Source organism: Crocodylus siamensis, chromosome 3 (genome assembly GCF_052110815.1).
Source record: "Crocodylus siamensis isolate JL-2025a chromosome 3, ASM5211081v1, whole genome shotgun sequence".
Lineage (NCBI taxonomy): Eukaryota > Metazoa > Chordata > Crocodylia > Crocodylidae > Crocodylus > Crocodylus siamensis.
In genome coordinates, this window is record NC_143397.1 from 88154795 (window position 1) to 88168268 (window position 13474).

Genomic DNA, 13474 nt, shown 5'->3' on the forward strand with positions numbered 1-13474 from the left:
GGCCCCCAGATCCCTTTTAGCTGAGCCGGCAGGGAGCTGCGTGTGAAAAGAGCGCACTATGAAAGGGTGCACTGGCTTTTGCGCCAGCGTTTGAGCATGGCCAGCATGCAGCATGAGGCAGGAAAGAGCCTGCAGTAAGAGAGAGAAGAAGACTCACAGCTCCATGGACATGGTAAGAACACGGGGAGTGGCTGTTAGGGACCACGACTTAGTGATAAGGATAAGGAGGGCAGCTACTAGAGACCCCCCATCCCCGGTGGTGCCACCTACCCTGAACTCCTCTGATGTAGCAAAACCCCCAGTTTTTTCTTTTTTTTTCTTCTCAAATGCATTCCTTCTGCTTCCCCAACCATTTCTGACTTGGTCTCTCCCTCTTATTCCCTATAGATAAGTATAAGTAAGCTAAGATGTAGCATAAGATTTAACATTTTATTTTAGGTAGTAAGCTTTGTTTTTCTCTCCCCTCTGCAAATAAGTGCCCTGCTATTTTGATATAGATATTCACTGTTTTATAAGTGATAATTATTATGTTTGCATTAAGTTTGTATTCTTTTGTTTTACTGCTTTTAGATTGTGCGATTACTGTTTTAGCCCTATATATGTAAGTTAGTGTAAATAATGTCAAGTTTCCATCTTGTAATGTCAAGCCTCCATCTTATCCCCATGCCCAGTTGTGTAACCTATGACTCATACTACCCCTCCTATGTAACTTAGTTCCTGAATGAATGGGGATGAATGAGGGTGCTTGAGAGACAATGGCAGTAGGTCTAAAAATAGCTCCCTCTGAATGACTGAACCATCAACACCAATACCTGGACCAATGACCCAGCCCTAGGAACCACACTTGGCATTCAAGAAACAAAAGATGAAGCAACCCACCATTGTGCAAAGGCTGCAAGTGCCTGGTAAGAACACCTGGAACCCTCTGGAACAGAACTGGCATTGCCTGGACAGGCCCTCCCCATAGGTGATCATAGGTAGTCTACCCGCTAACAAGGGGTAGTGAAGACTGACTCTTTGGGAACACCATTTCCATCTGGACCAGACCAGCTCCATGTCATACCACCTATCCACTGCAGAGGCCCTGCCGGCAACCCTCCTCTGGACAACACCAAGCTGAAGGAAACCCTGACTGGCCATCAAGGATCCACTTTCATCCTGGAATAGGTAGATATCACCTGCATATTTCCTGCTCTGATTTGGACTCTATCTCTCTCCTCCTAGACTTCATCCCCTGCACCAAGCCTCTTTAACCCCTGCTGCCATTGTCTATGTGTGTGTCTGTGTGTCTATGTGCAAAGGAACCAATAAAATATTGTGTCACCACCCCCCTGCTCTGGGTCTGAATATAAGGGGGTCAGGGGGAAAGGGACTTAATGGTGGGAGTCTACTACAGGCCACCAACCAGGGGGATGAGCTGAACTGGGAATTCTCAGGTCAGCTCGCAGAGGCAGTTAAGTCCAAGGATGTGGTCATCATGGGTGACCTAAACTATCCAGACTTCTGCTGGGAAGACCAGTCATCCAGGTCTGACCACTCACGTAGGTTCCTAGCCGAGTTACAAGACTTCCATCTAATTCAGGATGAGCACAGTCCTACCAGAGGAAATGCCTTGTTGGACCTGGTCCTGGTCACGGGAGACAACCTGGTGAGTGGACTGGTTCTTGACCACCTGGGTGATAGCGATCATTGCCTATTGGAATTCACCATCCAGCACAGGGTGTCAAAGGCCTGAAGCAAGGCAACAGCCCTAGACTTCAGGAGGGTGGATTTCAATGAGGTAAGGAGACTAGTTGGGGAGGCACTGAGATTGGGGAGACACTGAGGTTGGGGAGAGCTGGCTGAGGAGATGAGGCTTGGGGTTACTTTAGGTTACTGCTAGTGGAGACTGAGATAAAAGTTGCCGGTGTGAGGATTAAAACCGGGAGACTGGACGAAAGTTGGGGTAACTTAAGGTTAATTGGTGTTAATTGAAAGCAGAAAGCCAGCAGAGCGAAGGAGCAATGCCAGGGAGAAGCCCGGAGGCTGGAACCGGAGCAAGGAAGCTACAGGGAAGCTGAGAGGTACATGGGGAGAGGAAAACTGGGAGTAGGGCTGCAGGGCAGGGTGGGGATGGCTGGAGAACACAGAGAGAAAGAGAGAGTGAAAGAGAAGGCAGAGAGAGATAGGGATTGGGAAGAGCTGGCAAGAGGCAAAAAGTGGCGGGAGTGAGGCTGAGAGTCTGCAGAAAGGAACAGGGTTAAGAGTCTGCAGAAAAGGTACAGAGAGGAGGCAAAAAGTGGCAGGAACAGGGCTGAGGGCTGAGAGGGAGAGAGAGAGAGACAGAGACCAAAACACAACCAAACTCGGGGTTACAAATGACAGTGGTTTTATTGAACAGGTGACACAATATTTTATTGGTTCCTTTGCGCATACACATAAGGGGACTAGTTGGGGAGGCACTGTTCCAGAGGGGAGGGGAGTTGGGAGTCCAAGAAGAGTGGTTGTTCCTTAAGAAGATGATCCTCCAAGCCCAAAGGGCAACAATCCCAATGTGGATCAAAGGGGGAAAGAGTGCTCAAAAGCCCCCATGGCTCACCAAAGGCATTCAGGAATGTCTGAAAGCTAAAAAGGAGGCATACATCCAATGGAAGGGAAGGGCCATCACCAAGGAGGATTATATGGCTCGAGACTGTATTGGGGCTGTCAGAAAGGCCAAGGTGGAAACAGAACTGGGACTAGTGACTTGGATCAAAGACCACAAGTAGTCCTTTTTTAAATACATAGGGAGTAAAAAGAAGGCACCGGGTAATGTGGGACCCCTGGAGGACACACTTGGCAATCTGGTGGTTGCACCAGATGATAAAGCTGACCTCTTTAACAAATTCTTTCCCTCCACATTTCTTAACAGGGACTGGGGCATCCTCCCCCACCAGGATCCTGGATGAACTCAGGAGAGGCACAGCCGGGCCCAGGGTCAAAGAGGACCTAGTTAGGGAATTTCTGGTGGGATGTGTTCAGATCAGCAGGTCCAGATGATCTCCACCCAAGGGTGCTGAGGGAATTGGCAGAGGCCATTGCGGGACCCCTGGCACAGCTCTACAAGCACTTGTGGTGCTCTGGCAAGGTGCTGGAAGATTGGAAAAGGGCCAATGTGGTCCCCATTTTCAAGAAAGGAAGGAAGGAAGACCCAGGAAACTATAGGCCCATTAGTCTTACCTCGGTCCTGGGGAAGCTTTTTGAGAAAATTATCCAAGAACACATCTCTGAGGGACCATCAGGGGAGATTAAGTTTAGGGGCAACCAACATGGGTTCATTAGAGGCAGGTCCTGTCAGACCAACCAGGTTGCCTTCTACAACCAGGTCACAAAATCCTTGGACGCAGGTGTCACGGTGGATGTAGTCTTTCTGGACTTTAGAAAGGCCTTCAACACTGTCTCTCACCCAATTCTCGTTAAAAAATTAGGCGACTGTGGCGTCGATGCCTACACAGTCAGATGGGTTGCAAATTGGCTGGAGGACCACACCCAGAGAGTGGTGGTGGACAGGTCATTTTCGACCTGGAGAGGGTCCAGAGAAGGGCCATTCGTATGGTTAAGGGCCTGCAGGCCAAGCCCTACGAGGAGAGATTAGAGAAACCGGACCTTTTCAGCCTCCACAAGAGAAGGTTGAGAGGCGACCTGGTGGCTGCCTATAAGTTCGTCAGGGGGGCACAGAAGAGAATTGGTGAGTATTTATTCACCAAGGCGCCCCCGGGGGTTACAAGAAATAATGGCCACAAGCTAAAAGAGAGCAGATTTAGATTGGATATTAGGAGGAACTTCTTCACAGTTCGAGTGGCCAAGGTCTGGAACGGGCTCCCAAGGGAGGTGGTGCTCTCCCCTACCCTGGGGGTATTCAAGAGAAGGTTGGATGTGTATCTAGCTGGGGTATTGTAGGCCCAGCACTCTTTCCTGCTTATGCAGGGGGTCGGACTCGATGATCTATTGAGGTCCCTTCTGACCCTAGCATCTATGAATCTATGAATCTATGAATCTATGCTGCCCATCTGGAGCAGGGAGACTCAGGGATGGGCCTTCTGCCACTACGTGCCACCATGTGCCTCTGATCCAGGAGGGCATTGGAGTGGGCGTGTGGCCCTAAATCTGCATGGGGCAGGCTGGGCCAGGCTGCGCTCTGCAGGGTGGGTGGAACCAGGGCTGTGCTCTGGGTAGCTAGGCCCAGTCACAGCCTGGCTCCACCCACCCTGCAAAGCTCAGTGTAGCCACCCTAAAATTCCTCATAGCCCCTGTCACTGGGCCAGTCCATGTGCTCGCCCCCATGTCCTGCTGCTGCTCACCCAGCTGGGGTGAAGCTGTGGCTTGTCCAGGAGGCATTGGGAGGCTGGGAGAGTGGTGGGAGGGCATAGCCCCTGCTTCATAGAATCACAGAAGTAGGGTCAGAAGGGACCTTGCAGATCTTCAAGTCTGACCCCCAACCTGGGCAGGAGAAAAACTGGACTCAAATGAGTCCAGCCAGGTAGGCATCAAGCCTCTTCTTAAAGACCCCCCAGGGTAGGAGCCAGCACCACTTCCCTTGGAAGTTGGTTCCAGCTGCTATCCGCCCTAACTGTGAAGTAGTTCTTGTGGATGTCTAATCTAAACCTACTCCCCAATAACTTGTGTCCATTATTCCTTGTCATGCCAGGGGGCGCTAGGGGAAACAGTGTCTCCCCCAAACCCTTCTGGTCCCCCCAGTGAGTTTATAGACAGTCACCAGGTCCCCCCTCAGCCTTCTCTTGTAAAGGCTGAACAGGTTTAGGTCCCACAGTCTTTCATTGTAGGGTCTGCCCTGTTGTCCCCGGATCATGTGAGTGGCCCTCCTCTGGACCCTTTCAATGTTGTCCACATTCCTCCTGAAGTTGGGCGCACAGAACTGGACACAGTACTCCAGCTGTGGCCTGACCAGCATTGCACAGATGGGGAGGATCACCTCTCTGGCTCTACTTGAGATGCACCTGTGGATGCACGACAAGGTCCGGTTAGCCCTGCCAACCGTGACCTCACATTGTCGGCCCATCTTCATCTTGGAGTCATCTTCCAGTGCCTTCTGCCATCCATCTGGAATGCAGACTGGCTCAACCCACCCTGCGCATACCTGTGGGCACATGCTGCTCCCATGCAAGAAAAGCAATTACTGCAACAGAATTTAGCAAAATGTAGTCATATCTTTATCTAACAGCCAACCACAAACTGCTTAACATAGGTGTGGAACATGGATGGACACAGAATAGAGGGTTTAGAACAACAGGAAGCTAATTATGGACTAAGTACTTTGATAGGTTATTAACTTTCAATGCCTTACTTGTTCACATGACTTAACCAAAAAAACATAAATTTTCTATAATCATATGCAAAAATTAGAAGAACTGATATATGAAACATGAGATAACACTCCCCCTCAAAAACCCCAAACAAACCCCAAAACATTGGAGAAAACTTCTTGCAGTTTTATAGTATGCCTAAAGCTATACTGCCTTAACTAAACTGGTGTGACCTCCAATATTATTATATTGGTATAAAGGTCCTTTTTACTGGTATTCTTATTCCCGTATGGGAAGGAGAATAACTATATCCATAAAAGACAACTTTATACAGGTACAGCTACATTCACAGTAGGGCTTTTACTGGCATAACTAGATCATTAAAAAAAAGAAATAAAATCACCCCCTAATTGCAATAGTTATACCAATAAAACTTTCAAGTGCAGAACAGGCCTAAGGTACTTCATTTATTTTGGGACAGAGCCAGCTGTCAGGGAAAAGAAAAAAATAGCTTAGAGGAAAAAAAGTTTTAAACTCTACAGCCCTAACATCACATTTCTCCTGGGAATCATCAGGCCCCAAGGCTCTAGCTGTCAGTACAAAGGCTCCCTGTTCTCACTAGACATATAGGCATTGGGAACCAGCAGGAATAGGAAGGAGAGGTGTTCTGGAGCAACAGAATCACAGAAACAGAAGTATGACCCTTGATCTTTTTGTTTTCTAGATAGCAATACCGATAGAGCAGCTGGGAATAGAGGCAGCCACTTCTCTTACAAGTGGACACCTCACAGAGAATATATCAACATGTTCCTCTTCCCACTAAACCAGAAACATACTAGAAGGTTTCCCTGAGGAAGGGGTAAGGTGTTTATTACTCCTATTATTCCATTTGTTCAGAAAAAGCAATTTGCCACCCCAAAAGAGCACTTTTACAGTTTAGGAACCTCCTTTCCTTCTCAGCATGTACAGCCAAGCCAAGCCTAAATCATCTTAGGAACAGGAACTGTTTCTTCAGATACCTGAACCATCATTTGAGAAAGGACACCTGGTTATTATTAAATGCTTTCACCTATGAAGGAACTAAATACATCAGATTATTTCATCACTGCCCCCAAGGAATAATGAAGGAAGAGTTTGTCACTGCAATAGGTGGGAGATTAAATTTAGCTTTCTGTCACCAGCTACTAGGAAAACTCACCAAACTGAGAAGTACTAATCAATGCAGTCCTGTAAAACATACAAGTTAGCATTCAGCTGAGTTAAAGAACATGCATTCTGTGAATTAACCTTTTTAGCTATGGACTTAGACTGTACTATACAAATACCTATATCCTTCTTGGCAATAAAGATTATTATTTCTGACTAGTGCAAGGGCCCATTCTTCACCCTGGTCATTATTTTTGTAATTACAGTGTTTGTTTATTTTCAAAGAACTTAGTACAACATATTTAGGTAAAAAATATTGTTTATTTTTAAAGAACATAGTACAACATATTTAACAATTACTACTTAACATGGAGTGACATTTCAAATGACATCCAAATTAATGACCTTTATTGTAGAACTTCTTTGTAAACAAAGTTTTCAGTGTTTCCTGTTGGTGCCAGTATATACAACCCTCTTGAACTACAAACTCTGGAGCAAGCCACATATAACTTTCCATGTGAAAAGCATTGTTCCCTTAAATAGTGACTGGAAGCCCCCAAAAGGGTCAAGGAAAAATAACCCCACCTATAATTTTCTTTGGGTGGCATTCAGTAATTTTGGAAGGTTTACAGTAGGTAGGGCCAGCCATTCTCAAGTTATAAGTGAACATATACACATACAGATGTACACTTCATTATATATATATATATAGAGAGAGATTATTGGTTGAGAATTGACACTACATTTAATCTTCAAAACAGACACAGCTATCTCTATTCAAACGACCACCAGAACCTGTCCTCCTCTTCTTTTGCTTCCCTGTTCTGACCCATTCTCCTTCTCTCTCCCTTCTATCTTAGAGCTGTATATATTCTAACACAGCTGTTTTTGCCTCCTTGTCTGAACACAAGCAACACAAAACAGTCTATAGTTCCCACTTTCTGTTTCTAGTATTACAGCAACCCAGAACTGCAAGTACAGGAAAAGTCCTGAAAAGCTCAATATTGGAGCATCAACAGCATATTTGGGGAATTAAGCTGACAAACACTAACAAGTCTTTTCTGAGGAAATGTAAATGGGGATTTTTTCAAAGGCTTATAAATTGTCCATATTGGGTTAATTTCAAAGACAGCAAAAGACATACATAGCTAGCTGATCCCCATCACAAAGTTCAACTTTTGCTTCAAAGTAAAGAGACACTAGAGCTCCTCAGCAAAACACATATGTGCAAAACCATCCTAACAATCTTCTCACTAACATTGTTCTTGGAAGCAGCTAAATATTTTTAGCTGAAATTTTCCAAAAAACAAGTAACTAGACAGGTCTTATAATAGGAAATGATGAGCAGCTTATGTTCTGAATGAGGTATGAGCTCTGCTTATAATGAATTAAGTTCTTGGCTTCACTTGAAACCCAACTATCTGACCCAGATCACCTCATAACTAATTATTTTCTATGGGTGACAGGAGAGTCCAGACATTGTTTACCTTAATTCTAGAATAGCCTGAAGTTAATTCTCACCCCTTTAACACTCAGACACCTGAGTTAATAATTGAGCCTCTTGATATTTGCATTTTTCTGGAGAAGAGGAACAGGAAGCAGTTGGTTGAGCAACAGGTTGTCCCCAGTTTTGCAGCCCATAGGTGTAGCATGATTAAGGTACACCATTTTCTCTATGCAAGGGCACAATCTGGCTAGCATCTTATTTAGGGACTTGCCTAAATTGTGGTGAGACAAAGGGTTTTTTGTGGCCTGCTTGTGGTGTACACAGCTGATTTCATAAGCATTTCATGGCAGCCCCATCCCTCAGCACGGATTAGCAGAAATGCTCCACCCCTTGGTGCTGATTGGCAGAGAGGCCTGGTGGGGGAAGGATGGACAAAGGGGCGGCCGCCATCTTGATTACTGGCTGCCCTTCATGCTGCCCTGCCCCTCAGTGCTGATTGGTGGAAAGGCCCTGGTGGAGGGAGGAAGGGAAGAGGGGACAGCCACAATCTTATGTGTTGCCCTTTGTTCCACCCCACCAGCTGGTGCCATCCCCTCTCAGCAGGGAGGACCCCTAGCTTCTACTGGGGAGACAACATTTTATTTTTATTGGGTTTTTTGTTGATTTCATGGATTTCATAGATTTGGAGGACAATCCCAGACTTCATAGTTTCTGTGCAATCCATTGAATCACTAATTAAATAGGTCCCTAATCATGTCTAACTACCTTTGACTCCCCACTGCAAAGGATTAAATACCCATTTACAAATGAATCAATGCAAGGTAATCTTTAGCACAAAACTATGGCAGGTCTTCAATTCATGTCTGAGCACAGCAGCAAGATATCTTAACTGCTTTGCTACCAAGCCTATCACATATGAGTTGAGAAGTAGAAATCACTTAACAAGGAACATGGGATCTCTGCTGCAGTTAGTCAGTGACAGAAAAGCCTCTTATACAGCTGGGCAGAGGAGAAAGTGCCAATGAGTAATTCAGTCACTCCCAATCCTTTGTTATCCTCTCTTATCAAAGTCCTCTGTTATCACTCTTGTTAAAGTTGTTGTGCCTAAGAATAGCCTGAACATCTTCTCTTCTCAGCCACCAAACTCTGGCTCTATCTTCCAGCCTCTCACATGCATATGCATAACCATCCAACAGCCAGAACCCTGCAGTTATGAAATTGAAATTACTGGCTCAGCACAAAATAAATGGAAAACTGCTCAAAACCAGGGGTTTTATTGTACTAAATAACTAAAACTAATAATACAGTCAATCTTGAATCACTTTAATAGCGAGTTCAATAAAAACATCTGCTTCTGACTGTTTCCTATTTATTTGCTACTGCTGCTGTGGAATTGCATGTTCGTTTGCTGTACACACTGAGGAAGGGCTAAGTGAGATCTTGCTGTCGAAGTTGGGTCCAGTATGGTACAATATAGGTTGTAACTTCCATTTATTTGACCTCTGTTTCACTGAAACACCTGGTCACAACTAACCAATAGTTGGTTAAATCTCCTGCCACAATCACTATTGCATAATGCTCCCTCCTTTATCCAAACAGCTTTATTTTTTAAGCTTTTATCTGGCTAGAACCTTTGAGAAATATATGGTTGTAGCATGTGTGTGTGTGGCCCGATAATGAACTATTGTCTTCATTTGTTGAGTAGTCTAGAGGGTATGTTTCATTGTTTTGGCTTATTTTTTGTTCCATAAATAAATGTTTGTTCTTTAAAACAGAATACATCTGAGAACCGTTACATTTTCACCTTCATGACTGACCACTGCCTCTCAGCACTGTGGCATAATATCATGTTATCAGTGATGACAGACCGTTAGCAGCACCAAATTAGAAAAAGTATTATTCACCATACTATATATAGTCAAAGACAGCTATAGTAGAAAGACCCTTTGGGGACAGAATAGATGCTATGTGCTCAAACCACTCTGAGAAAAGGTAATCAAGCACCGCATGATTTCTCAATAAGTGCAAAACTAAACATCATCGGCCCACTGCAACACAATATGGGGAGCTGGAAGTGGTTAGCAAAGTGATTATGGAAAGGGTATCAGTATACAATATCATTTCATTTCCAGTATAGATCCAATAAAATGGCAAGGATTAGCTTTTAAAAACACATTCTGAAAGCACAGCAGTTACTTTTTGTTTCAAATATGTCTCAATCCCGCTTTTTTGTGGAAGGGGACATGAGGGATTAGAATGAAATACTACAGTTATATAAACTAAATGTAGGGTGCTTGTTTTGCATTAATTCCTAAGGTGCAAACTACAAGCTTAATTTAAACAAATACAGAGCAGATGTAACATTGAAAAGGTTATTGTTGTTATTCACTTTTCTTGAAATAAAAAAAAGAAATATGTTACAGAGTACTGGGAGGGGAAAAGAACAGAGCCAATATCAACTATTTGTGCTGTTACAACTAGGAATAAAGCTAAATGCATTATGAAGTGGATTCCAAGACTAGCATCAAAATATACAGATATTTTTTGTAGGAATTTAAAAGAAGTCATTCTCACCACAAAGCAAGCAGCACATAAGCTTCCTGTATAAGGCCTTTGTCTGAGGACACCAAAACAATGAGAACTGGATCAAAACTAAGTTATGTGCCAAATTTAGTCAATATAGATTAGCTATTTTGCAGCATGGTCATAGTTCAGCATCATAGGTATATTGCAGCTGTAGGAGACCTCCATGCAAGTGGTAAATGAATGCAAGTTGTAAAAGGATATCTAAGATATCTCGATGTAGATATCAGAAGACAGCATTACACAGGATCTGCATTTACATATACTGGCTATTACACACAAAAGAGACACTTCCCTTTCTAAATAAGGCATACAAAATCCAAGTATTTATAAAAAGTCTTACTGATTTAGCTTTCTGCAGTGCAGGTAGATAGGAAGCTCCACCAACATAAATCTTCATGTGGGTTGTACAAGCCTACCCCAAATCCTGGGTGGCTTCCACATGCTGAGGTCTGAGCTGGCACACTTCATTGTTATACTTGCCCAAAATAATTAGATTAAAATTTTCTTGGGTATGCCTGTACCTTCTGTAATCATATGTTGAAGCATAATAGAAATGTAGGCAGGGAACAGCAAGAGGAGGAGGTTACAGTAGCTTAGGTGGCAGTAGGGAAGGAAAAGAACTGATGGATTTTGAAGATGGTGTGCAGGGAACTGCAGCCTAGGGTGAAGGGAGGTGAAAAATAGGAGTTAACATGTTTAAAAATCTGCCTAGGTGTCAACAAGGTTAAATTCAGCTTTGAACTATTTACTACTTGATTTTGAAATGAGGCAGAGCAAAGCATTTGAAGAGACTGATACCTCATCCTTATTTTTGGAAAGGGTTAATTTAAACCAGGCCTAGAATAGTTGAGTGCTGGTCCTTGCGTAAGTGTTCTAGATGCTATAATCATGAACACTAGGGCTATGCAAAGCTTTGGTCCCTAATTCAATTCAGCAGAGATTTGGCCCGATTCAGTGGCCAAATCTGAATTGAATCAAGAGATCCTTTAATCTCTCCAAATTGAATCAGAACCCTCCAAATTGATTCAGAGAGATTCAGAAAGATTCGGAAAGATTTGACGATTTGGACATAGATACAGCTTTAAATTTTTTTCTACGTTCCTCAAGGTACCAGGAGGCTCATGAATGCTGAGATGCTGGGGCAGATGGAGTGTTCCACAGGAGCATGAGGGGTTCTGCTCCACTTCTGGGTTCACCACTGAGCATGTGGGGAGCCCCCATGCTCCTGTGGGACACTCCAGCCACACCACCATTGCAGCGTTCATGAGCTGTGCCTGGTAGAAGGGGAAGAGGGAGGACCTGGGCAACTATAGGCCAATCAGAGCCTAATCTCTATCCCAGGGAAAATCCTGGAAAAGCTTATTAAAGAATCTATGTGTGATACGCACATGGAAGGTAAGATTCTAAATGACAGCCAGCATGGCTTTGTTGCGGGTAGGTCTTGTTTTACCAATCTCATCTCCTTCTATGACAAGGTCTCATGCCACCTGGACACCTCGGGAGCTAGGAGCAGTGGGGAGAGGAGGGATCCAGGCACATGTGTATCCCGCACGCACGTATGCCCCCTTACCTGACCTGGAGCAGAGGCGAACGCAGCAGCAGTGGAGCCAGCAGTGAGGGCAGCAGCAGCTGAACCCCCTAAGGTAAGTGAGGCAGAGGGACCGCCGCAGCTGAGCCAGATCTGGAGGGGAAGCCCCCCAGATCCCTCTTAGCTGAGCCAGTAGGGAGCCATGCTCGTGAGCTGCGTGAACAGAGGGCACAAAAAGGCGCATTCTGTAAGAGCGCGCCAGTGTTTGCGTCAGCATTCGCACCAGCGGGCAAGCAGGAAGGGCCAGGAGGGAGACTCCTGCCAGGGCACGGTGAAGGCACTGCACTAAGCCAGAAACAAACAGCAACTCCTACGATGGTGTCGACACAGAGTGCTGCCAGGACCCCTGCCTAGGGGGTGCAGCCTTCCTGGGGCTTGTCTGAGGCCTCCACCCGACAGAGCCCATGGGGGGGGCTAGAGCCCCCCACCCCCTGGCCTGCGGGAGTTGCCCAGAAAGGCCTGGGGGGGCAGGGATTGGGGACCCCTATCCTGTCCTGCAGGCGTCTGCCTTAGGGCCCTGGAGGTGCAGGTGAGGGAGCTCCAGGAGGAGGTTAGCAGGCTGAGGGGAATCAGGGAGGTGGAGGAAGAAATTGAAAGCTATTTCTTTTCCCTGCAGGGTCACACACCCAAGAAAGAAGCACCCCAGGAGGTGCCCTCCACTGCAGAGTGGCAGACGGTCACCTGTAAAACCAGGGCTGCTCATAACACAGCAGTACTAGTTCCTCCAGTATGCCTGGAGAACAGGTACAAGGCCCTGGCAACTCTGGAGGAGAAGGAAGGAGAGGAGGAAACCGGAGAGGAGGCAACTCCATGCTCTCCACATTTCAAGCAGGCTGAAGGAGCTGAGCAGGCCAGGAGGAAAAAGTGTTGCGTGATCGTCACAGGTGACTCCATCCTGAGAGGTACAGAGGGCCCTATCTGTTGCCAGGACCCCTCGACATGCGAGGTCTACTGCCTACCTGGAGCAAAGATTCAGGACGTGAAGGGGATGATCCAAGCCATGATCCAGCCCACCGATTACTACCCATGGTCCTCATCCATGTGGGTACTAATGATGCAGCCAGGAGAAGTCCTGATCGCCTGATGGTGGACTACCATGCTCTGGGGTGCGTACTAAAGGAGATAGGTGCACAGATGGGTTTCTCTTCTATCCTACCAGTGAGCGAACATGGAAGACAGCATGCAATGTGCATTGCGAAGACCAACTGGCGGCTTTGGGAATGGTGTCTCGAGGCAGGCTTTGGCTTCCTCAACAATGACAGACACATCACGACAAGAGACATGCTCAGATGGGATGGGCTCCACCTTTCCCCTAAAGGTAAGCGTGTGTTCTCTTCTAGGTTGGCAGATCTCCTCTGGTGGGCTTTAAACTAGGCTCACTGGGGGAAGGGGAAGACGAGGGTGGAGGAAACATCGGACTGCCAG

General features: G+C 45.8%; 1 long non-coding RNA gene across 1 annotated transcript; it reads left to right on the forward strand.

Annotated features, from left to right (window-relative positions):
• Positions 1 to 6064: 6064 nt before the first annotated feature.
• On the forward strand, positions 6065 to 13008 carry LOC149868509 (uncharacterized). Its single transcript, XR_016440998.1, has 3 exons — positions 6065 to 6141; positions 11937 to 12104; positions 12666 to 13008. It is a non-coding gene; the product is annotated as an uncharacterized LOC149868509 (long non-coding RNA).
• Positions 13009 to 13474: the final 466 nt, after the last annotated feature.